Genomic DNA, 24,175 nt, shown 5'->3' on the forward strand with positions numbered 1-24,175 from the left:
ACTATTTTAAGAGAAGCAGGTTTTGATTCTGCAGTTTAGCTCTCTTAAAATTCTTTGACATTGTTTTTTTAAATTTCTACCTTTGCCTTTATTTCCTTCTTCCAACTTTTTAAATTCTTTTTCTAACTTAAGTTGACTGCTTCCTATTTTATAATAAGTGCATTTAAAACTATGAATTTTCACTTATGTACTGGATTAACGACTGTAGGTTTTGATGGATAGTGTTCTACAGAGAAATTTTCAAGAGTTTATTAATTTCCTTAGAATGTACCCTATTTTATGTCATCCTTTTGTCAAGCTTTTATTCTCACTTGCTTTTTCTACTTTTATTCCTGCTCTTATTGTTGGAGTACTACATTTTTTCTTAATTCTCATGGCTTGTTTTAAAAATTACTCTTGGTTTTACATTTCTCCAACAAATTCTTTTCTTTTTTTAAGATTTATTTATTTATTTATTTTAGAAAGAGCGAGAGTGAGTGCACATACAGGGGGAGGGGTAGGAGAGGAAGAGGGAGAGAGGCAGACTCCCTGATGAGTGGGGAACCTGACTTGGAGCTCAGTTTCACAACCCTGAGATGATGACCTGAGTCAAAATCAAGAGTTAGGCTCTTAACCAATAGAGCCACTCAGGCACCCCTTTCCAACAAGTTCTAAGGTAAGTATTAACTATTCTTTTCCAAAAGCAACAAAAATATTTTTAATTTTTATTTCAATTTGAACTACCCTGCCATCAGCTTTCTGAGTATTGTTATCTAGAATTTTCCAATTTTTAAACATCTGTGAAAATTACTACTGTTATTTTTTTTCTTTTAAGATGTACTTATTTTTATTTGAGAGAGAGAGAGAGAATGGAGGAAGGGGCAGAGGGAGAAGGAGAGAAAAATCCTCAAGCAGACTACTCACTGAGTGTGGAGCCTGATCCCAGGACCCTGAGATAATGACCTGAGCCAAAAGAAAGAGTCAGACACTTAACCAACTGGGCCATCCAGACACCTCATACTGTGATTATTTTTTTCACACTCAATACTTCATTTAGTTTAGCTATGGTTTTCAAATGAATTTGCTCACTTGTTGAATTTCCTCTTTCCTTCTCTGAATCAGTTTTATGGCTGATGCATATTCTTTAGTAGTTTCTTCACAAATGCCAGTGAGGAATAAACTCTTGGTTTTTAAAACTTTTTAAAAAAGATATTTTTTATTTATTTGAGAGAGAAAGAGAGAGAGAGAGAGAAAGAGAGAGAGAAAGAAATCGCACATGATCTGGGTGAGAAGGGGAAGAAGCAGGCTCCCTGCTCAGGATCCCAGGATCCTAAGATCATGACCTGAGCTGAAGGCAGACATGTAACCTACTGAGCCACCCAGGTGCCCCTTTCATACTTGAATATATATTGACTTATCTTCCTTTTGAATGATAATTTATTATATATTGAATTCTATGTTATGAGTTCTTTACCTTAGGTATATAAAAGATATTTTCCTACTACCTTTTAGCATTTATTCTTGCTGATGAGAGCTCTGCTACCAACTTGATTGCTACTTTTTTTCTGGTAATTTGTCATTTAAAAAAAGAACAGAGTGTCACCTGGTTGGCTTAGTCAGTGGGAAATGCAACACTTGATTTCAAGGTTGTGAGTTCAGGTCCCCTGTTGGGTGTAGAGATTGCTTAAGAATAAAATCTTCTGAGTGCCTAGGTAGATCAGTCAGTTAAGCATATGACTCCTGATTTTGTCTTAGGTAATGATCTCAGGGTCATGAGATTGAGGCATGGAGCCTGTTTAAGATTCTCTTTCTCCTGCTCCCTCTGCCTCTCCCCACCCCTGCTTATGCACACTCTTTCTAAAAAATAAATAAATAAAAATTAAAAAGGAACACCTGAATGGCTCAGTTAAGCGTCTGCTTTTGCCTCAGGTCATGATCCCAGAGCCCCAGGATTGAGCCCCACATTGGGCTCCCTGCACCATGGGGAGTCTGTTTCTCCTTCTGCTCCTCACCCTGCTTGTGCACACATGCTCTTCTCTCTCACTCTGTCTCAAATAAATAAATAATATCTTTAAAAAAATAAAATAAAAATAAAAAAATAAAATCTTAGAAAAAGAATAGAAATTAATTCTTAGAGTAATTTTAGAGTCACAGAAAATTTAAACCAAAGGCTCGGCACCTTCTTATTTACCTCCTGCCCCTGCACATCCATGTCTGCCTCATTATCAGCATCCCCCACCAAAACTATAAAGAGTAAAAAGTGAATCTCCTCTTTGCCCTACACCACTCTACTTTTCAACTTGTCAATTTTTACTCTTATTGTTATCAAGTTGGTGTGCATCCTTCCTGAACTCTGTCTACATACACACATACACACATGCACACACCGTGCAGCAGTGCATCTGTATCATAATACAAATGTGTATGTAAAATCACATGCATGATGGTTGGTTTTATGTGTCAACTTGGTGAGGTTATATGGTTCCTAATAATTCCATCAAACACCTATCTAGGTGTTGCTTTGAAGGTACTTTGAAGATGTGATTACATAATCAGTTGATTTAGGAAGGGGTATTATCCCAGATAAGAAAAAATTCTGTCTGGGGGCATGAGTTTCAGCTTGCAACTGACAGTTGTAGATTACTCCCTTCCTGATGCCCTGTGATTTTCCAGCTTGCCTAGCCAGCCTTGATAATTGCATGAGACAAGTTTTTGTGATCCATCTCTTATTTCATATTTCTTACTAATTCTGTTTCTCTGGTTGAGCCATGATTGACATATATGATTCTGCAACTTACTTTTTCACTAACAATATGTCTTAGAGACAGTGTTATGATTAACTGCTGAATCATAGCTCATAATATGAATGTACTGTATCTCATCTAATCATCCTGTTACTGGTGAATATTTTGTTGTTTGGATTCAAATTTATATTTTCCTTTGCTACTTCGAAAATTTAATTTATCCACTTCTTGTATCCAGCATTGCTATAGTAAAATTTAATACCAATTGGATCCGTTCTTTGTAGATAATTATATTTCTTCTTTGAAAGCTTTTAAGATATTATTCTTTTTTTTTTTCATCTCATAAGAACATATTGGGGAGAAAAAAATTCCTTCTACTCTTCAAGGTTATTTGACTGGTTTCATAATTGAATTAACATATGATAGATTAATAGGAGAAAACAAATTTGATTACATATGTATGAGAGGGGCTGTAAGAATATGAGACATATCCACAGCCAGCCCCGACCTGCCCTCGCGTGTCCCGCAGCCGCCCGCCACACGCACCGAGCATGAGGGAGATCGTGCACATCCAGGCCAGCCAGTGCGGCAACCAGATCAGAGCCAAGTTCTGGGAGGTCATCAGCGATAAGCACAGTATAGACCCCAGTGGCAACTATGTGGGCGACTCAGACCTGCAGCTGGAACGCATCAGTGTCTACTACAAGGAGGCCTCTTCTCATAAGTATATGCCTCGGGCCATTCGGGTGGACCTTGAGCCTGGAACCTTGGACAGCGTCCGGTCTGGGGCCTTTGGGCATCTTTTCAGGCCTGACAACTTCATCTTTGGTCAGAGTGGGGATGGCAACAATTGGGGCAAAGGTCACTACACGGAGGGTGCAGAGCTGGTGGACTCAGTCCTGGACATGGTGCAGAAGGAGTGAGAATTGAGACTGCCTGCAGGGCTTCCAGCTGACCCACTCACTCGGCGGGGGCACAGGGCCCGGGATGGGCACACTGCTCATCAACAAGGTGCCCGAGGAGTACCCCGACCGCATCATGAACACCTTCAGTGTGATGCCTTTGCCCAAGGTGTCGGACACAGTGGTGGAGCCCTACAACGCCATGCTGTCCCCCCACCAGCTTTGTATGACAACTGCTTCCGCATTCTCAAGTGGCCATGCCCACCTACGGTGACCTCAACCATCTGGTGTCGGCTGATGGCATATAAATCATCTCACTACTTCTCTTGGCTTCCCCGGACAACTCAATGCTGACCTGCTCAAGCTGGCCATGAATATGGTGCCCTTCCCCCGCCGGCACTTCTTCATGCCCAGCTTTGCCCCACTCACCGCGAGGGGCAGCCAGCATTACCGCGCGCTCACAGTGCCCGAGCTCACTCAGCAGATGTTCGATGCCAAGAACATGATGGCTGCCTGTGACCCCCGCCATGGCCGCTACCTGACCGTGGCCACCGTCCTCCGCGGGCGCATGTCCATGAAGGAGGTGGACGAGCAGATAGATGCTGGCCATCCAGAGCAAGAACAGCAGCTACTTCATCAAGTGGATCCCCAACAAGGTGAAGGTAGCTGTGTGTGACATCCCACTCAGGGGGCTCAAGATGTCCTCCATTTTTATTGGCAACAGCACGGCCATCCAGGAGCTGTTCAAGCGCATCTCGGAGCAAATCACAGCCATGTTCCAGCGCAAGACCTTCCTGCACTGGTACATGGGTGAGGGCATGGACGAGACGGAGTTCACTGAGGCTGAGAGCAACACGAATGACCTGGTGCCCGAGTACCAGCAGTACCAGAATGCCACGGCTGATGAGGAGGGCGAGATGTATGAAGATGAGGAGTCTGAGGCTCAGGGCCCCAAGTGAAGCAGCTGGAGGGGCAGAGCCAGGCTGTTGCTGTGGCCCAGAAGCCTGTCCCCCAGAGCCATGTCGCCATTGACACCACCCCAAGACTTGCTCCCACCAGCTCTGGTCCACAGCACCCTAGGGCTCCCGACTGTTTGTCCTCCAGTATTTATGGCATCCCCACCCCATGTGAGTCCTGTTTTCCCACCATAGGGCAGCTCCATCATGTCTGCTTTATTGTCAGCTGTTTTAACCAGGCCTGTTTTATGGCTTGTTTTGTTTTTTGTTTTTACTGGTGTTTATATTTTTTGGGGGTAATACTTAATAAATTTATTGCTGTCAGAAAAAAAAAGAATATGAGACATAAGGTCAAGCTGGGCAGTTCCTATTTATATGCCATCTTCAGCTAAGGAATGGGACAGGGACCTGGGGCTTCAAAGAAAGGAGGATGATTCACAGGACAATAAGGAAAAAAGATGCTTGGCAGTTAGATGTTTGCCCTGCCATACAGAACTGTCACTCAGATAAAAAAATTATTCCTAAAGGAGAAAAAATGAGTGGGAAATATCAGAAAGGGAGACAGAACATGAGAGACTCCTAACTCTGGGAATGAACAAGGGGTGGTGGAAAGGGAGGTGGGTGGGGGGTGGGGGTGACTGGGTGACGGGTACTGAGGGGGGCACTTGATGGGATGAGCACTGGGTGTTATGCTATATGTTGGCAAATTGAACTCCAATAATAATAATAATAAATTATTCCTGATAATAGTTGTCTTTCTGGGCTAGGTCTCTGTCTAAATTCTTTCAGGTAGTTAAGGGAGCAGTAAGATTTTTCCTGAGTTTTCTGGGTCTTGATTGTTTTCAGTTTAAAATAGTCCATGTGCCCAAATGACACATTTTGGGGAGACTTGTTTTGAACCTCTCTAATATCTATGGTTGTTTTTCATCCTTCTTAATTTTTAATAATCCCCTTAAATCTGGAGACTCACTTTTGATGTTTTCCTGTCATTACTTTTATTACTTTTTTTTCAGTCCTCTTTCTCTGGAACTCATATTTGATAGATGCAGGATTTTCTGGGACTTTCTCTCAAGCCTCAATTTTTTTTAAGATGTATTTATTTGAGAGACAGAGTAGGGGGAAGGGCAAAGGGAGAGAGAGAGGGAGAGAATCTCAGGCAGATTGTGCTGAGCACTGGTGCCACATGTGGGCTCGTGACCTTGAGATCATGATCTGAGCTGAAACCAAGAGTCGAAATGACATTTCATTAGACCTTAAATGGGGCTGAGTTAAAAAAAAAAAATGGGGCTGAGTAGAGAAATAAGGCAGGAAAGGGATTTACCCAAAGAAAACAAAACACTAACTTAAAAGATACTTGCACCTCAAGGTTTTCTGCAGTGTTATTCACAAAAGCCAAGACACAGAAGCATCCCAAGTGCCCATGAACTGATGAATGGATAAACATGTGGTCTATACACAATGGAACATGACTCAGTCATCACAAAGAATGACATTTTGCCATTTGCAATGACATGGATGGACCTAGAGGGTATTACGTTAAGTAAAATAAGTCAGAGAAAGACAAATACCATACGATTTCACTCCTATGTAGAATTTAAGAAATAAAATTTTATATTCCCCAAATGAATGAGACCATATAATGTTTGTCCTTCTCTGATGGACTTATTTCAATCAGCATAATACCCTCCAGTTCCATCCACATCTAAGCAAATAGTGAGTATTTGTCGTTTCTAATGGCTGAGTAATATTCCATTGGATACATAAACCACTTCTTTATCCATTCATCTTTCGATGGACACCAAGGCTCCTTCCATAGTTTGGCTATTGTGGACATTGCTGCTATAAATATTGGGGTGCGGGTGGCCCGGCGTTTCATTGCATCTGTATCTTTGGGGTAAATCCCCAGCAGTGCAATTGCTGGGTCGCAGGGCAGATCTATTTTTAACTCTTTGAGGAACCGCCACACAGTTTTCCAGAGTGGCTGCACCAGTTCACATTCCCACCAACAATGCAGGAGGGTTTCCCCTTTCTCCACATCCTCTCCAAAATTTGTCGTTTCCTGCCTTGTTAATTTCCCCCACTCTCACTGGTGTGAGGTGGTATCTCATTGTGGTTTTAATTTGTATTTCTCTGATGGCAATGGCATTTCTATACACTAACAATGAGACTGAAGAAAGAGAAATTAAGGAGTCAATCCCATTAACAACTGCACCCAAAAGCATAAGATACCTAGGAATAAACCTAACCAAAGAGGTAAAGGATCTCTACCCTCAAAACTACAGAACTCTTCTGAAAGAAATTGAGGAAGACACAAAGAGATGCAAAAATATTCCATGCTCATCAATCGGAACAATTAATATTGTGAAAATGTCAATGCTACCCAGGGCAATTTACACGTTTAATGCAATCCCTATCAAAATACCATGGACTTTCTTCAGAGAGCTAGAACAAATTATTTTAAGATTTCTGTGGAATCAGCAAAGACCCCAAATAGCCAGGGGAATCTTAAAAAAGAAAACCAGAGCTGGGAGCACCACAATGCCAGATTTCAGGTTGTACTACAAAGCTGTGGTCATCAAGACAGTGTGGTACTGGCACAAAAAACAGACACATAGATCAATGGAACAGAATAGAGAATCCAGAAGTGGACCCTCAACTTTATGGTCAACTAATATTCGACAAAGGAGGAAAGAATATCCACTGGAAAAAAGACAGTCTCTTCAATAAATGGTGCTGGGAAAATTGGACATCCACATGCAGAAGAATGAAACTAGACCACTCTCTTTCACCATACACAAAGATAAACTCAAAATGGATGAAAGATCTAAATGTGAGACAAGATTCCATCAAAATCCTAGAGAAGAACACAGGCAACACCCTTTTTGAACTCGGCCATAGTAACTTCTTGCAAGATACATCCACGAAGGCAAAAGAAACAAAAGCAAAAATGAACTATTGGGACTTCATCAAGATAAGAAGCTTTTGCACAGCAAAGGATACAGTCAACAAAACTCAAAGACAACCTACAGAATGGGAGAAGATATTTGCAAATGACATATCAGATAAAGGGCTAGTTTCCAAGATCTAAAAAGAACTTCTTAAACTCAACACCAAAGAAACAAACAATCCAATCATGAAATGGGCAAAAGACATGAACAGAAATCTCACAGAGGAAGACATAGACATGGCCAACACACACATGAGAAAATGCTCTGCATCACTTGCCATCAGGGAAATACAAATCAAAACCACAATGAGAAACCACCTCACACCAGTGAGAATGGGGAAAATTAACAAGGCAGGAAACAACAAATGTTGGAGAGGATGTGGAGAAAAGGGAGCCCTCATACACTGTTGGTGGGAATGTGAACTGGTGCAGCCACTCTGGAAAACTGTGTGGAGGTTCCTCAAACAGTTAAAAATATACCTGCCCTACGACCCAGCAATTGCACTGTTGGGGATTTACCCCAAAGATACAAATGCAATGAAACGCTGGGACACCTGCACCCCGATGTTTATAGCAGCAATGGCCATGATAGCCAAACTGTGGAAGGAGCCTCGGTGTCCAACGAAAGATGAATGGATAAAGAAGATGTGGTTTATGTATACAATGGAATATTACTCAGCTATTAGAAATGACAAATACCCACATTTGCTTCAACATGGATGGAACTGGAGGGTATTATGCTAAGTGAAGTAAGCCAGTCGGAGAAGGACAAACATTATATGTTCTCATTCATTTGGGGAATATAAATAATAGTGAAAGGGAATATAAGGGAAGGGGGAAGAAATGTGTGGGAAATATCAGAAAGGGAGACAGAACATAAAGACTGCTAACTCTGGGAAACGAACTAGGGGTGGTGGAAGGGGAGGAGGGCGGGGGGTGGAAGTGAATGGGTGACGGACACTGGGGGTTATTCTGTATGTTGGTAAATTGAATACCAATAAAAAATAAATTAAAAAAAAAAAAAAGAAACACACCTGATGCAGTGAACATCAGACAGGAGGAAGCAGAGGAACAAATTAATGACCTAGAAGACAAAGTAATGGAAAGCAAGGAAGCTGAATAAGAGAGAGAAAGAATTATGCAAAATGAGATTTGACCTAGGGAAATCAGTGACTCCATCAAATGTAGTAATATTCATATTATAAGAGTCCCAGTAAAAGAAGAGAGAGAGAAGGGGTAAGAAAATTTATTTGAAGCAAGAATAGCTGAAAACTTCTCTAATCTGGGGATGGCAACAGATACCAAGATCTAAGAGGCACAGAAAAAACTCCCATCAAAATCAACAAAAGCAGGCCCACATCAAAACACATTGTAATTAAATTTGCAAAATACACCAATCAAGAAAACAAAAGCAGGAAAACAAATCAGAAGCTTCCATGAGTAATCTCTTAAGGTTACTGGGAGTTTTTAAACAGAAACTTTGTAAGCCAGAAGAGAGTGGCATGATATATTCAATGTGGTGGGAAAAATCTGCAGTCAAGAGTACTCTATCGAGCAAGCCTATTACCTAGAATAGAAGGACAGATAGAGTTTTCCAGATAAACAAAAACTAAAGGAGTTTGTGAAACTAGCCCTGCAAGAAATATTAAACACACACACACACACACACACACACACACACACACACACACCAAAACCAAAGGCAAAACCACTAATAAACATGCAAAGAAGAGAACAAAATCCAAATATATCACTAAAGAAAATCAGCAAAACATCAAAGACCCAAAAAAGAATCAGAGAAAATTTCCAGAAACAACCACAAAACAAGTTGCAAAATGACACATACATATCTATCAATAATTGCTTTGGATGTAAATGGACTAAATGCTCCAATCAAAAGACATAGGATGTCAGAATGGATTAAAAAACAAGTCTATATTCTGCCTATAAGAGACTCCTTTTCGACTTAAAGATACCTGCAGATTGAAAGTGAGATGAAGAAACATTTATCGTGCCAATAGATGTCAAAAGAAAGAATAGCAATACTTATATCAGAGAAAATAGATTTCAAAACAAAGCTGTAACAAGAGATAAAGAAGGGCCTTATAACAAAGTGGACAAACAGGAGATCTATCAATTGTAAATATTTATGTACCTAACATGGGAGCACCCAGATACATAAAACAATTAATGACAAACATAAAGAACTAGTTGGTAATAATACAAGAAAATTGTATGGCACTTTATTTTTATTTTATATGTATATTTTAATTGGAATTAGTTGCTTTTATTCCTAGTCACAAAAGTATCCATGAACACAGTGTACAATTTGGATATTTTAGGAAGGCATAGAAATCCCTAATTCAGTACTTTAACACCCCATTTATATAAATAGGCAGAAAGTTAACAAGGAAACAGTGGCTTTAAATGACACACTGGGCCATGGGCAATGGACTAAAGAGATATTCAGAATGTTCCATCCTTAAACAGCAGAATACAGATCTGGAATATTCTCTAGAATATATCATGTATTAGGCCACAAAACAGGCCTTAATAAGTACAAAAAGATTGAAGTCCTACCATGCACCTTTCCCGACCACAATACTATGAAACTAGAAGTCAACTACAAAAAACAGTCTGGAAAGACCACAAAAACATGGAGGTGAAATAACATCCATCTATCAATGAGTGGGCCAACCAGGAAATAAAAGAAGGAATTTCAAAACACATGGAAACAAGTGAAAATGAAAATTCAATTTTCCAAAACCTTTAAGATGCAGCCGAAGTGATTCTAAGACGGAAGTATATAGCAATGCAGGCCTACCTCAAGACACAAGAAAAATCTCAAACTACCTGACCTTACATGTAAAGCAGCTAGAAAAAGAACAACAGCTAGAAAAAGAACAACAAACGAAGCCTAAAGCCAGCAGAGGAAGAAAATAATAAAAATTAGAGCAAAAATAGGGGTGTCTGGGTGCCTGAGTTGGTTAAGCGGCCAACTCTTGATTTTGGCTCAGGTCATGTTCTCAGGGTCCTGGAGTTGAGCCCTGCTTCAGACTCCAACCTCAGCAAGGAATCTACTGGAGGATTCTCTCTCTCCCTTTTCCTTTGCCCGGTCCCCCCCACCTTCTATAAAAAATATTAGAGCAGAAATAAATGATATATAAACTATACAAAGATAAAAATAGAACAGATCAATGGTAGCTGGTTCTTTGAAAAATTAATAAAATTGACAAGGCTCTAGCCATAGTTATCAAAAAGAAAAGGGAAAGACCCAATTAGAATCACAAATGACACAGGAGAAATACCAATAATGCAGAAATGCAAACAATTATAAGGGAATATTATGAAAAATATATGCCAACAAATTGGACAACCTAGAAGAAATGGATAAATTCCTAGAAACATATAAATTATGAAAACTGAAGCAGGAAGAAATTAGAGCAGACCAATAACCAGCAGACGACTTGAATCACTAATCCAAAAACTCAGAACAAACACAAGTCTAGGACCAGATGGATTCAGAGGCAAATTCTACCAAGCGTTTAAAGAAAGAGTTAGTACACATTCTTTTCAATCCATTCCAAAATACAGAAAAGGAAGGAAAATTTCCAAATTCATGTTATGAAGCCAGCATTACCCTGATACCAAGACCAGATAGAGACACCACAAAGAGAATTACAGGCCAATATTCTAGTGTAAAAATCCTTAACAAAAATAGTAGCAAACTGAATCTAACAATACATTAAGAAAATCACCACCATGATCAAATGGGACTTATTCTGGGTTACATGGGTGATTCAATATCTGTAAATCAATCAGTGTAATACACCATCTTAATTAAAGAAAGGATAAGAATCATTATCATCTCAATAGATGTAGGAAAAGCATTTGATGAAATACAACATCCATTCATGATAAAAACCCTCCACAAAGTAGGTTTAGAGGGAACATACCTCAATAATAAAGGGAATATATGAAAAAAATGCACAAATAATATCATAAATGGGGAAAAACCAAGAGAAAAACTTCACGTCTGGTATTGTTGATGCTGGCTATTGCCTAGAATTTTAGTTAGGGCAAGCAAGCCAAAATGCTTACACTGGCTCACATGGACTCACTTTGTGGCCTGAGCTTCCTCACAAGAGGAGGAGCTAAATTCCAAGAAAGCAGCCTGAGATACAGAACAAGGCAGAAGCCGTGTTGCCTTTTGTAGCCTAGCCTTGGAATACACACATCACATTGACCATATTCGGTTCGTTAGTAGCCAGTTACTAAGGTTAGCCCACAGTCTTTTTTTTTTTTTAATGGAATATTTTAAAACCTATTGACACATTTAAAGAACAAAATTTTTAGTGTAATTTACCCACCGGCCATAATTTTCATTATTCCTTTCACATGAAAAATACACTCATCTCCTCCCAGTACCTCCCACAAATCTCAGTTATCATGGCATCGGGTTCAGGATGGAGTCCAAGAACTTGCCATCTTAATCAAGTGCAGTGGGGATAAGGTGCCAGGGTTCTGTAGTCCCTTGAGTGCAAGTCTTCTCAATAGGAATGAAGACTTGAGAATTAAAGAGACAGTTCTCTGCTACTGAAAACACAACATTCTGGTAACTTGCTAAAGACTCTTACATTCAGAAAGAAGATGGAAATCACACTAGTCCATAGCGGGTTTGAAATGCAGCCTAATGCATGCTATCAGTTCTTCAGTGAGGACTTAGTCTTAACCATGGAAATTTTTCTTCATGGCTCTTTGCTGTCTGTCCCCTCTGAGCTCTTGGTTCTGTCCTTAAGAAGTGACTTGTGTTTGCAGCTGTGTTTTCAGCCTGCTTCCTCCCTGTGGGACTTCTAAGACCCAAAGACCTATTTTCAATCTGTGCTATCTCTTTTAGTCCAGACTCGCAAACAGTGTTTTTGATGCAGTAATTTTCTTAACTTTTTGAGTTTTTCTGTGACTATCAATGGATTTTATGTCAGTAGAAAAGCCACTCTCCCAGGTCTTTTTGAGATAAACTTTTCACCTGAGGTCTCCTGTGAAGCTCATACTCTTAAGATCCTTAAAGAAATTTGAGGCATACCTTAAGTCCTTCTGAGGTCTTAAAAAAACATTTTATAGTCTTGGCTTCATCCATAGGCCATGTTTTCCTGGATTTGTTCTTGACCCAGAATCCATTTCTTTATTTTAGCATTATTTGGCAATTCAGCATATGGAAAGGCCATAAATGTGGAAAAAATATTTGAACCCAGTTAGTCCTGGTTCTTTCATATTGAATAGACCTTCTTTAGTTTATTTTTCATATCAATTTTACTTTCAAGTGGTTTGTGGCATGAGTTCCTTTTCCTCTAGTGTCATTTTCTTCACTTACCTAGAACCCTTGCTGTCAGCCTCTTCAAGGGCCATCAGGTTTCCACTAACAGTCTCTTGGAAGCTCTTTTGGTTTTCATTCTTACTCTTCTCTACATCCTTTCAAGTTCCACCTATCTCTTGGTTCAAAGGAGGTTTAGGTTTAATTTTTTTTAATGGCAGCACCCTATTTTTAATATCAGTTATCTGTGCCAGTTGATTATTGCTGCATAATAAACCACCTCAAAACCTAGTTGCTCAAAACAGCATTTATTTGGTTCACAAGTGTTTAGTTTAAGCAAAGCTGAATAAGGCCAACTCATTTCTTCTTCATTTGGTATCAGCTGAGATGACTGGAAGCTGGGGACTAGAACCATCTAAAACCATGTTCATACAAATGTTTGGCTGTTGAAGCTGGCTTTTGGCTAGGATGTTAGCTGGGTCAGTCTCAGCTGAAATGTCTACATGAAGACACACCAGGTGGCCTGGGCTTCCCCACAGCAGCTAGATTCTAAGGGTTAGTTTCCCTAGAAAAAGAATGTCGATGGAAGCTATATCACATTTTTTAACCTAGCCTTAAAAATCACACAGCAGTTCTGCTGAATTCTATTCACTGGAAACCAGTTACTAAGGTCCGCACATTTTAAGGGGAGGGATTATCATGGGCGAAGTATCAAAGAATTTATAAAACCGCCACATCCACTCACCTTGTCTTATCAATCATATCCAGAAGAAAGAAGTTCTTCACAACTCAGCATCAGTGAAAATCTGTCAGGTTTTTGGTTGTTTTTGTTGCTTAGTATGTTCTCTTGTTTTGTGGGAAGTAACAGAGGATTATAAGATAACACTATTCAGTTAGGTATTCTTTATTTTTGTCCAAAAGTATATGATTCATCTCACTAAATTTTTATACTGAGAGGTGTGATTTCTTAACCCTGAGAATCATTTCTCCTGGGAGTGCAATTCAAATTAGTGTAAATCATTTGTAATTCAGAAAAGGGCTTGTGGCATTAGAATCAGTATTTATAGATTCGATAATTAGAGTCTTATTTTCAAAGGCTTCTCTTAGGAAGCATTTATTTTCTCAGACTTACATAAGTCAATATGATATTACTAAAACTTCTTAAAAATTAATGGAGTATTGGGACAACCAAGTGGCTCAGTGGTTTGAATATCTGTCTTTGGTTCAGGGCATGATCCTGGGGTCTTGGGATCGAGTCCTTCATCGGGCTCCCTGTGGAGCTTGTCCATCTGCCTGTATCTCTGCCTCTCTTTCTCTTTCTCTATGTCTCTCATGAATAAATAAATTTTAAAAAATTATGGCATGTTAGGATGGGGGAAAGGGTAAGAGACTTTCTTTTCTTTTTTAAAATTTTATTTAAATTAAATGTCTGTATAAGAGAGTTTCTACTAAGAGGTGACTTACAGGTATTTTATGGAGGAAATATCCGAAGCAGTCATAGAAAAATAAAAGCATAAAATGAAGTACAAATGTTGTGTGGCAAAGACAATGATAGCAGAAATCTATTTTAGTAACTCCTAGTGGTTTTAACTTTGTTCTTGATTTTCTAAGTTCTTCAAGGTTTCACATTTTAAGACTCTACTACAATATAGATTATATTTTATTGCAAGTGAGTTTATTTTAAAATGGGAGTCCCTGGCTGACTTACGCTTTAGAGCATGTGACTCTCTCTTTTTTTTTTTTTTAAGATTTTATTTATTTGTTCATGGGAGGCACAGAGACACAGAGAGAGGCAGAGACACAGGCAGAGGGAGAAGCAGGCCCCATGCAGGGAGCTGATGTGGGACTTGATCATGGGTCTCCAGGATCACGCCCCAAGCTGACGGTGGCACTAAACCACTGAGCCACCAGGGCTGCCTGAGCATGTGACTCTTGATCTTGGCATTAAGAATTTGAGCCTACAGTTCAGTTCAGAGACTTAAAAATAAAATATTTAAAAATAATGTTGGTTATAGTTTTTAGTTAAACTATTTTCACTCCACTTCCAAACTGTATTGTTTTATTCATGCAGATTGATGATCTTACAGCAAAACTGGAAACTGAATCTTCAAGATGTCTACACCTGGATGCAAAAAATCAAGTTCTTCAACAAGAGTTATTATCTATGAAAGCAACAGAGAGGAAATGTGAAAAACTAGAAAAGAATAAAAAGAAGTTGGAACAAAAAGTAGTAAACCTCAGAAGTCATTTAGAAGTCAATGTGGTAGAACAGTCAAATAGAAAAGTCTAAACGGGAGATTGAAGAGAGAGCAAGATTGGTTATAGTAGAAAATTTAAAAGAAGTCAATCTATTTTTACAGGTTAATTTATTAATCTGTATGTGATATGCTTGCATTTATTTCACTACAAATTACACTTTGGTTATATGCATTGTGTATGTTGCCTCTGCTTCCTTTACAGCAATCTGTTTGGTAGATTTCTGGAGGCATTCGTTCCTTCCTGTAAAGATTTCTGTTTTCATCATTATTCTCACTAAATTGATCTCCTGAGAATCACTTTATTTTTAAGACCAGTTTGTAGGAATCAAGAGTATTAAGAGGAAAAGAAAAAAAATTGTGATTTAAAACTTTTACCGTGGAGTGTCTGGGTGGCTCAGTTGGTTAAGCAGCTGACTCTTGATCTCAGCTCAGGTCTTGGTCTCATGCTTGTGAAATCAAGCCCTGCACTGGGCTCCATATTCCATTCCTGGGTTATTCTTCTTTTTTTAAGATTCTATTTTTTTTTAATTTACTTGTTTATTTATTTATTGAGCATGAGCAGGGGGATTGGCAGAGGGAGAGAAAGAATCCTGGGCAGATTCCATACTGGGTGTGACACAGGGCTTGGCCTCAGGACCCCTGAGAACATGCTCTGAGAAGAAATCAAGAATCGGGTTATTCTTAGGTTGTACTATGCACTTTTTAAAATTTTTAATTGATTCTCTTGTTCTTTGAATTATCAGATCACACTACTACTAATATAAGAATGATTGAACTTTATTTTTATCATTCAGATTTAATTCAGGTGACATTGATGATAAATATTTTACACTTAACCTTTTTTTTTTCTCAAATTCCTCTCTGAATCATTGACTCACAACTAAAGGAAAGAAATATACTATAATTTTCCAGGTTATAGCTGTTTTAAAACTGTGTTTTTAATTTGCTTTAGACACAAGCAGCATCTCAAGAAAACTTAGAACAGTTAAGAGAAAGTAATAATGCTTCAATAAGAGGTCAACTGGAACTAAGAATTAAAGAGCTAGAATCTGAAATATCCAAAATCAAAAATTCTCAAGAAGATAAAGCAGAATTGGAAAAATACAGGCAACTCTACGTAGGGGAATCAAAAATTCGAATGTCATTGACAAATAAACTGAGCAAGTAAGTTAAAACAGAATCATAGAAAATAGATTTAGCTTATTAATTTGTCTCTAAAGCATAATTTTTATGGAGATGGGTTTATGAGATGAGTAGGAAGTAAGGAAGTGAAAACCAGTTGAATAGTATAATTTTGGAAAATAATGTTTGTAAATAAACTTAACTTTATATGTTCATCCAGGACAGTTAGCCTCTTTCCTCCATTTTGGGGGGGTGGTGGTATATGACTTTATTTTTTCCCCTTAATATTCTCAGTTCATCTGGTCTCATCATCTTTACAAACTAATTGTTTAAAGCTTTATAATTTGGACAGCATATTATTATAAAATTGTTTGTCAGAATTACCCTAAATAGAAATATTAGTGAGTTTGTTTTTGGAAGATTACATCTTTAACCCAAAAGATCAAGTGCCAATACTGCACATCCTGGCAGATTGGTAAATTAACTTTCTTGATTGTATCTTTGGTATTATTACTAGAGAGCCTTGGGGTGGGGGGACTATCCTTTGTAGCTTTTCTAATTTATATAAAGGTGTACATGTGAAATACAGAAAGATTCACATATGGGTGAAAGGCAGTATAAATCCCAAAGTGGTGATACCTGGGTGGCTCAGAGGTTGGGTGTCTGCCTTTGGCTCAGGGCATGATCCTGGTCCAGGGATCAAGTCCCGCATCGGGCTCCCTGCAGGGAGCCTGCTTCTCCCTCTGCCTGTGTCACTGCCTCTCTCTGTGTCTCATGAATAAATAAATAAAATGCTAAAAAATAAATAAATAAATAAAAATAAATCTCAACGTAGCTAAAAAATAGCATCATGGTGGGCATGAGGGGGCATGTGGAAGATAAAAAGGGCAGATTCTATCTCCAGGGCCTTGGTAACTGTTATCAGCTAATTGCCTCTGGAGCTGTTTCAGTCCTTTCTGATCACAGCTCTGTGATCTACCTGGCCCCTAGAGATGATTGGTCTGAGTTATTCCTTGGTGCCAAATACTCAATTTCTCTGAGGTAATGAGTGAAATGTACAAGAGTGGTGAAAGCACATCCTTGAAAATGTCTTTGAGGGATGTTATTTTTATGTCTCTAAACTGGTTTACTAAATATAAATATGTGTAATGGCATCCTCCAGAATCTTGTAGTTACATCCATTCCAGAAGGTAGCAAGTATTACCTGTCAATCCATGTACATCATGGACAGCCATTTATTTCCCTCCCCTAATTTGAATTTCTTGTTAGTTAAGAATCCCTAGAATCATATATACTCCTTTGGAACAGTTTTAAACCTATGATTATATATAGTTGCTCTGCTCTGTCACATTTTCAGCATTAAAACACTGTTTAATGGCACATTCTGTTTACTATTACGGAAACTTTAAAAAATGCAGGTCATTTAGGAATGATTTGGAGAAAAATGAAATACTAAGCATTTGTGTTGTGTAATCTTCACAGGACTAGTGAGAGGCTGGCAGATATCACTACCAAATATCTGGTGGAGAAACAGCAGAACAGACCTTTCCACAGCACTCTTACTATGAGACCCGTCTTGGAACTGCCTTATGTTGGAAATCTGACTAGTAGTTTACTGCTGGATAGAAATGTTACTCCAAGAGAAAATGTAGTGATTCCTACCTCAAGCTCATGCCCTTCAAATAAAAGCATTGATACTTACTTGACCAAGGTCAGTTATATTATCTTTTCTTGAGTTTCAGATTTCTAATAAAATTTTTGTTTGTACTTTGGTGAAATTCTGAGTTAACTGAATAATGCTCACTAAGTAAAAGTGATACTTGTTTGTGCTAATAAGGAAATGGGACAGAAATTTTATGGTATTTTTTTAGTTCCTGGAGCTCTTATTTTCAAGAGATACCTATTATTAATTTTATTCAATAAATACAACTAAACTGGCACATTCTATCTTATTATTTTTAAAAGATTTTATGTATATGAGAGAGAAGAGACTGTGCTCACAGGCCAGGCAGGGAGAGAGGCAGAGAGAGGGGGAGAATCTCAAGCAGACTCCCCACTGAGCGTGGAGCCTGACTCGGGGCTTGATCCCATGACTCCAAGATGATGATCTGAGCTGGAATCAAGAGTTGGATTCTTTCAGGGAAATACAAATCAAAACCACAATGAGATACCACCTCACACCAGTGAGAATGGGGAAAATTAACAAGGCAGGAAACCACAAATGTTGGAGAGGATGTGGAGAAAAGGGAACCCTCTTACACTTTTAGTGGGAATGTGAAATGGTGCAGCCACTCTGGAAAACTGTGTGGAGGTTCCTCAAAGAGTTAAAAATAGATCTGCCCTACATATGACCCAGCAATTGCACTGCTGGGGATTTACCCCAAAGATTCAGATGCAATGAAACACCGGGACACCTGCACCTCGATGTTTCCAGCAGCAATGTCCACAATAGCCAAACTGTGGAAGGAGCCTCGGTGTCCATTGAAAGATGAATGGATAAAGAAGATGTGGTTTATGTATACAATGGAATATTACTCAGCCATTAGAAACGACAAATACCCACCATTTGCTTCAACGTGGATGGAACTGGAGGGTATTATGCTGAGTGAAGTAAGTCAGTCGGAGAAGGACAAACAGTGTATGTTCTCATTCATTTGGGGAATATAAATAATAGTGAAAGGGAATAGAAGGGAAGGGAGAAGAAATATGTGGGAAATATCAGAAAGGGAGACAAAACATAAAAGACTCCTAACTCTGGGAAACGAACAAGGGGTGGTGGAAGGGGAGGAGGGCGGGGGGTGGGAGTGAATGGGTGACGGGCACTGAGGGGGACACTTGATGGGATGAGCACTGGGTGTTATTCTGTATGTTGGTAAATTGAACACCAATAAAAAATTAATTTATTAAAAAAAAAGAGTTGGATGCTCTACCAACTGAACCACCCAGGCACCCCCAAACAGACACATTTTAAATTTCTTGAAATGCTATGTTAAATTGGATTTTGGAAAGTAAATATTATTACATACTAACCAGAAGTACACTTAGATGCTTTAACTTATTTTCTGATTAGCAATAGTTTTTATAACAAGTTTAAAGTTTGTTGTAACCCAATTTTTCCACCCCTGTGCATAAGTGAATGATTAGAATCCAAATGCTTAACCATGTAGGAATGTTTATTATTTTAACAATTCCATGGTAAGTCCTTTTTATGAATTATATAAACTTGTAACGCTAAAAAGATTGATTTTTCTTTTTATGTTATATGTTTTGGGGGCACCTGTGTGACTCAGTGGTTGAGCATCTGCTTTTGACTCAGGTCGTGATCCAGGGATCCTGGGATTGAGTCCTGCATCAGGCTCCCTGTAGGAAACCTGCTTCTCCCTCTGCCTATGTCTCTGCTTCTCTCTCTGTGTTTCTCATGAATAAATAAATAAAAGCATTTTCTTACATGAGAGTACATCCTTAATTGCTGTCTTCAGTGAAGTTCCAGAACCAAGAGCATGGAGTCCATGAGGAGGATTGGTTTCAAATAAATCCGGGCTGACATAGTGAGGCATCTAGCAAAACTTGTATCTCCTTCCTCTGCTCTGCACATTTCCTTTATAGGATGTTTACATGTAGCTAAAATTCATAACCACCACTGAGTTGGGGTACTGGGGGAAGGTGGAGAATGACTCTGCTTGGTTTACTCATCCCAGGCTAGGCTCTTCCCCTTCCTCACCAAATCGTCTCCCTTTGAGGGGGCCCAGACAGACTAAGTTCAGGTCCTAGAGACCCCTTACCTGCATACAGAGCCTACTCTGAGGTGGAGTTTACCCCAAGATGGACTACAACCATCCCCTGACTCTTAGTATAGCCAAATTCAATCTCAGACAGCCTCCCTTTCCAGGAATCTCCCACCCCTAAGACACCTCAACATCTTCAACACCATTCAGGGTTATGGAGGTGCTGCCATGTCCTTAGCTCAATGCCCAAACTAGCAGTGCAGGGACGAGAAGGCCATCAGCCCTTGGATTGGACCCTTTTCTGTGACTCCTATGATCTTCCACCTGTTTTAAACTCTACAGCCAAGAAATCTTTGGACCCCAGGGCCGCTTTGTAATGATGTTTAAAAGTTCAAGTAATCTTCAAAACACCTCCCCCGTATCCTTTAAGAACTCACTATTGTGAAAGATGAAGGGGCTGAGAGCTTTTCCAGATTAAAAAAAACTAAAGAAAAATGACAACTAAATGCAGTGTGTGATCCCAGACTAGGAGTGGGGTGGGAAATGTTAAGAGAGAACATCATGAAAACAGCTAGTGAAATTAAAATTTGGAGATAAAATGTTTAAGGATAGAGGATGATATCTGCAACTTTACCTCAAATGGTTCAGCAATTATATATAGAGACACAGATCTATAAATAGATAGATGGGTAGAAGGAAAGCTAACGTGGCATATTAACAATCGGTAAATCTAGGTAAAAGGTATAGGATAATTCTTTATATTTATTTTGCAATTTTTCTGTAAATTTGAAATTATTTCAAAATAAGTTTTTAGGGGTGCCTGGGTGGCTCAGTTCGTTAAATGTCTGCCTTTGGCTCTGGTCATGATTCCAGAGTCCTGGGATCAAGCCCTGCGTCGGGCTTCCTGCTCAGCTGGGAGTCTGCTTCTTCCTCTAAACTTCACCTCACTCTCATGTTCTCCCTGTCTCTCTCAAAATAAATAAATGAAATCTTTCAAAATAAGTCTTTTAAAAAACCCCCAAGTCCCATTGACCTTTGACCTATATGACCAGGCTCACGTTCAGTGAGGACTCTGCGCCTTCTAGGCTGTGAGATGAAGGGATCCCAAGGAGATAGGCTGCTCGGTTCTTCCCTTTGAGACTAGAGTTCTGTCTCTCTGTCTCTGTTTCTCAAACACACAAACACACACACACATACACACACCCCTCTGAATATCAAATCTCACTCTCACTCCCATGGTCTGGTCTATATCTCTTTGGCTTTATGTTGCCTTGTTTATTTGTTTGTTTTTTTTTTTGCTTGCTTATTTTTGAACTATTTCTCACTCTTTTTTTTAAAAAAAAAGATTGTATGTATGTATGTATGTATTTATTTATGAGACACACACACACACGCAGAGAGAGAGAGAGAGAGAGAGAGAGAGAGAGAGGCAGAGACACAGGCAGAGGGAGAAACAGGCTCCATGCAGGGACCCCGATGTGGGACTCGATCCCGGGACTCCAGGATCATGCCCTGGGCCAAAGGCAGGCACTAAACCGCTGAGCCACCCAGGAATCCCCAAACTATTTCTCTTTTTGAAACTGAGAGGAGAACTTTCAGAACAGCATGTTGTACTTCTAATCCATCCTGGGCATGGATTTTTTTTTTTTTTTTTGATTTATCCTGTTTAAAGTTTTCTGATTATCTTGACTCTGTATTTCATTGTATTTGAGATGATTTCAGTCCATATTGGTTCAAATATTTTTTTCCACTCTATGCTATTTCTCCTTTACTTCCAAGGCTCCGATGAACCAAACGTTAGAGCTATTCAAAATTGTCCTGCTGGCTTACCACAATGCTGCTTTTTTTTTTTTTTTTTTTCCTTGACCGAGCTTCCATAAATCCAAAGTTGAAGCATGGCTTAGCTGGGTTCTCTGCTTCAGGGTCTCACCTTAATGCAATCTAGTTGTTAACTTATTCTGAGGTCTCATCAAAAACATAACTCAGGAAATAGCTACTTCCAAGCTCAGACTGTTGGCAAAATCCAGTTCCTTACAGCTGCAGAACTGAAAGTTTAAATTTCTTAGTAGAGGTTGCCCACAGTTTCTTCCTATATGGGGGTTCCTAAATACAACCACTTGTTTCCTCTGAGCCTGCAAAGGAGAGACAGAGAGGCAGATCTGTTAACAAGACAGGGGATAATTTAATATAACACAGTATAATTGTGGAAATGACATCCCATCACCTTTGTCATATTCCATTGGTTAGAAGCAAATCAGAGGTCACGTCCATACTCAAGGACATAAACATAGACATGGACTTGAGGAGACATGAGGGATCATGGAGGCATCTTTAAGTCTGTCTGCCACATCACAAAGGAAGCTGCAGACCAATCTGTAGCCTGATATGTCTAGGGCTACAAGCCTTAGCAAGACATAGTCCTGAAGAGGTAGAGAGGCAAATACAGACTGAGGCTGGCAGCTAGAATCTCAGTTAAGCTTCCTACAGGATCAGAGACCAGATTTGTGATGGCTGGAATATCATTGCAAGACAGGAGACCTGGAATGTTAGTATAAAACCTGGCATGGTTCTAGAATATCAACCTTAAAACGCAGGTGAAGGCAACACAATAAAGTGCTGGGTAAGCCCTGAGGGAGAGAGAGAAGGAAGAGGAAAGAGATTCGGAGACAGACAAGTAAAAACACTGAAATTTTGTTTGCACACCAAAATTTCAAAATTCATGAGGTAACATAAACCAAAAAGACAGTGATCAAACTCAACAAATGCCCTATGAATCTATTCCAGATGAAAATAATTTTAAAGTCAGACAAAGATAACTATGGTTAGGATGCTTAAAGAAATAAATGAAAGATTCACTTCCACATAGACACCAGAAAATTATGAAATTAAAATAGGTCAAAGTTAAATAAGAAAAACTGACTATTCTAAAAATTTAGAAATACTAGAAAAAAAATATAGACCTTGAAAGAAGAAAGCTTATTGCTGAAATAAATCTTAGGCTAAATATTATTCCCAGACTGAATTATAGACAAAATATAGTGGAAGAGAGTATAAGAGCATTTCTACACAAAGTAGCAATGGGCTAATAACTTCAGGATAAGCATCATTCTAGAAGTTTCATAGAACAAAAAACTTCAGGCTCAACCCACACCCACTGAGATACTCAACACTTTCACAAATTCCCCAGGTAATTCATATGCACATTGAATTTCAGATGTGCTGCCTTAAGGCAGTGGAAGAAAATTTTGAGGAATTTGCTCAGAATGCAGAACAGAAGAGAAAGACAAGAAAAACATGTATATGCAAATGCAGTTAAGAGTCAAAGATAGATAAAGGATTCTGTATGCCTGTTATAGGTCAATCCAGTAAAGCAAAAGCAGAAGTATTTGGAGAGATAACAAGAATTTTTTGGAATCAGGAACCTGGATTTCTCAAATTATAAGAACACTGCAAGTCCTGAGCAGGACAAATACAGATGATTTCTGTCTCTCCCTTGCTGCATTCTACTTTATTGTTGAGGTACTCCTCCATTGGATAAAAAGTTGTTCCTTTCATAGATAATCTGTTAGCTTTCCATGGTAACTTTTAAGAGTCTCTCTTTATCTTAAAATTCTAGCAAAAGCTGCTCTTTTCTTGGTATACTTGGTTGGTTGGGTATACTTGGACTTGGTTGGTCCCTCTTTGTCTCTTCTTGCCACCTGGGGCCTTAGGTCTCAAAAGGTGTGATCAGGTTGCAGGTCTAGGGAAAAGGTAAGAAAGAGGTTCCATAGTCTCCTTTTCACCTGGAACAACGAGGCAAAATCAGCCTTTTCCATATGGTGCATACTACACCTGAGGTAGAAGCCCCACCCATAGGCCTATGGCCTTATAGAAATAATATGTGTTTACTTACTCTGAGAGCCCCTGGGGATATTTGCTTTCTGGACTTAAGGCAAATGTGGGCATTGCTTAAATCCTTGGGGACTTTGATCTGGAGGCCTCTCCATTTATCAACTTCTTTCCACCTCAGTGTTATTTTGCGGCCAGATTTTTTTTTTAAGATTTTATTTATTTATTCATGAGATACACACACAGAGAGAGGCAGAGACATAGGCAGGACTTGATCCCAGGACCCCAGGATCATGACCTGAGCCAAAGGTAGGCTCAATCACTGAGCCACCCAGGTGCCCCTGCAGCCAGATTTTGAGTAAGTTCTATGATGTTCACTTAGGGAAGTGAAGTAGAATGACAT

The 24,175-nt window shown here is 39.2% G+C and overlaps 1 protein-coding gene and 1 pseudogene across 6 annotated transcripts in view; both read left to right on the plus strand.

Moving 5' to 3' along the window:
- Nucleotides 1-24,175, plus strand: part of SLC17A2 (solute carrier family 17 member 2) — a 79,261-nt gene that overhangs the window by 32,388 nt on the left and 22,698 nt on the right. For all 6 annotated transcript variants that reach the window (XM_072814073.1, XM_072814072.1, XM_072814076.1 and 3 more), the window contains exons 2-4: nt 14,911-15,199; nt 16,050-16,261; nt 17,702-17,930. The gene's annotated coding sequence lies outside the window, so the exon portion shown is untranslated. The remainder of the gene's footprint in view (nt 1-14,910; nt 15,200-16,049; nt 16,262-17,701; nt 17,931-24,175) is intronic.
- LOC140626004 (tubulin beta-3 chain pseudogene) lies at nt 64-5,180 on the plus strand (annotated as a pseudogene).

This window comes from Canis lupus, chromosome 37 (genome assembly GCF_048164855.1).
Source record: "Canis lupus baileyi chromosome 37, mCanLup2.hap1, whole genome shotgun sequence".
Classification (NCBI taxonomy): Eukaryota; Metazoa; Chordata; class Mammalia; order Carnivora; family Canidae; genus Canis; species Canis lupus.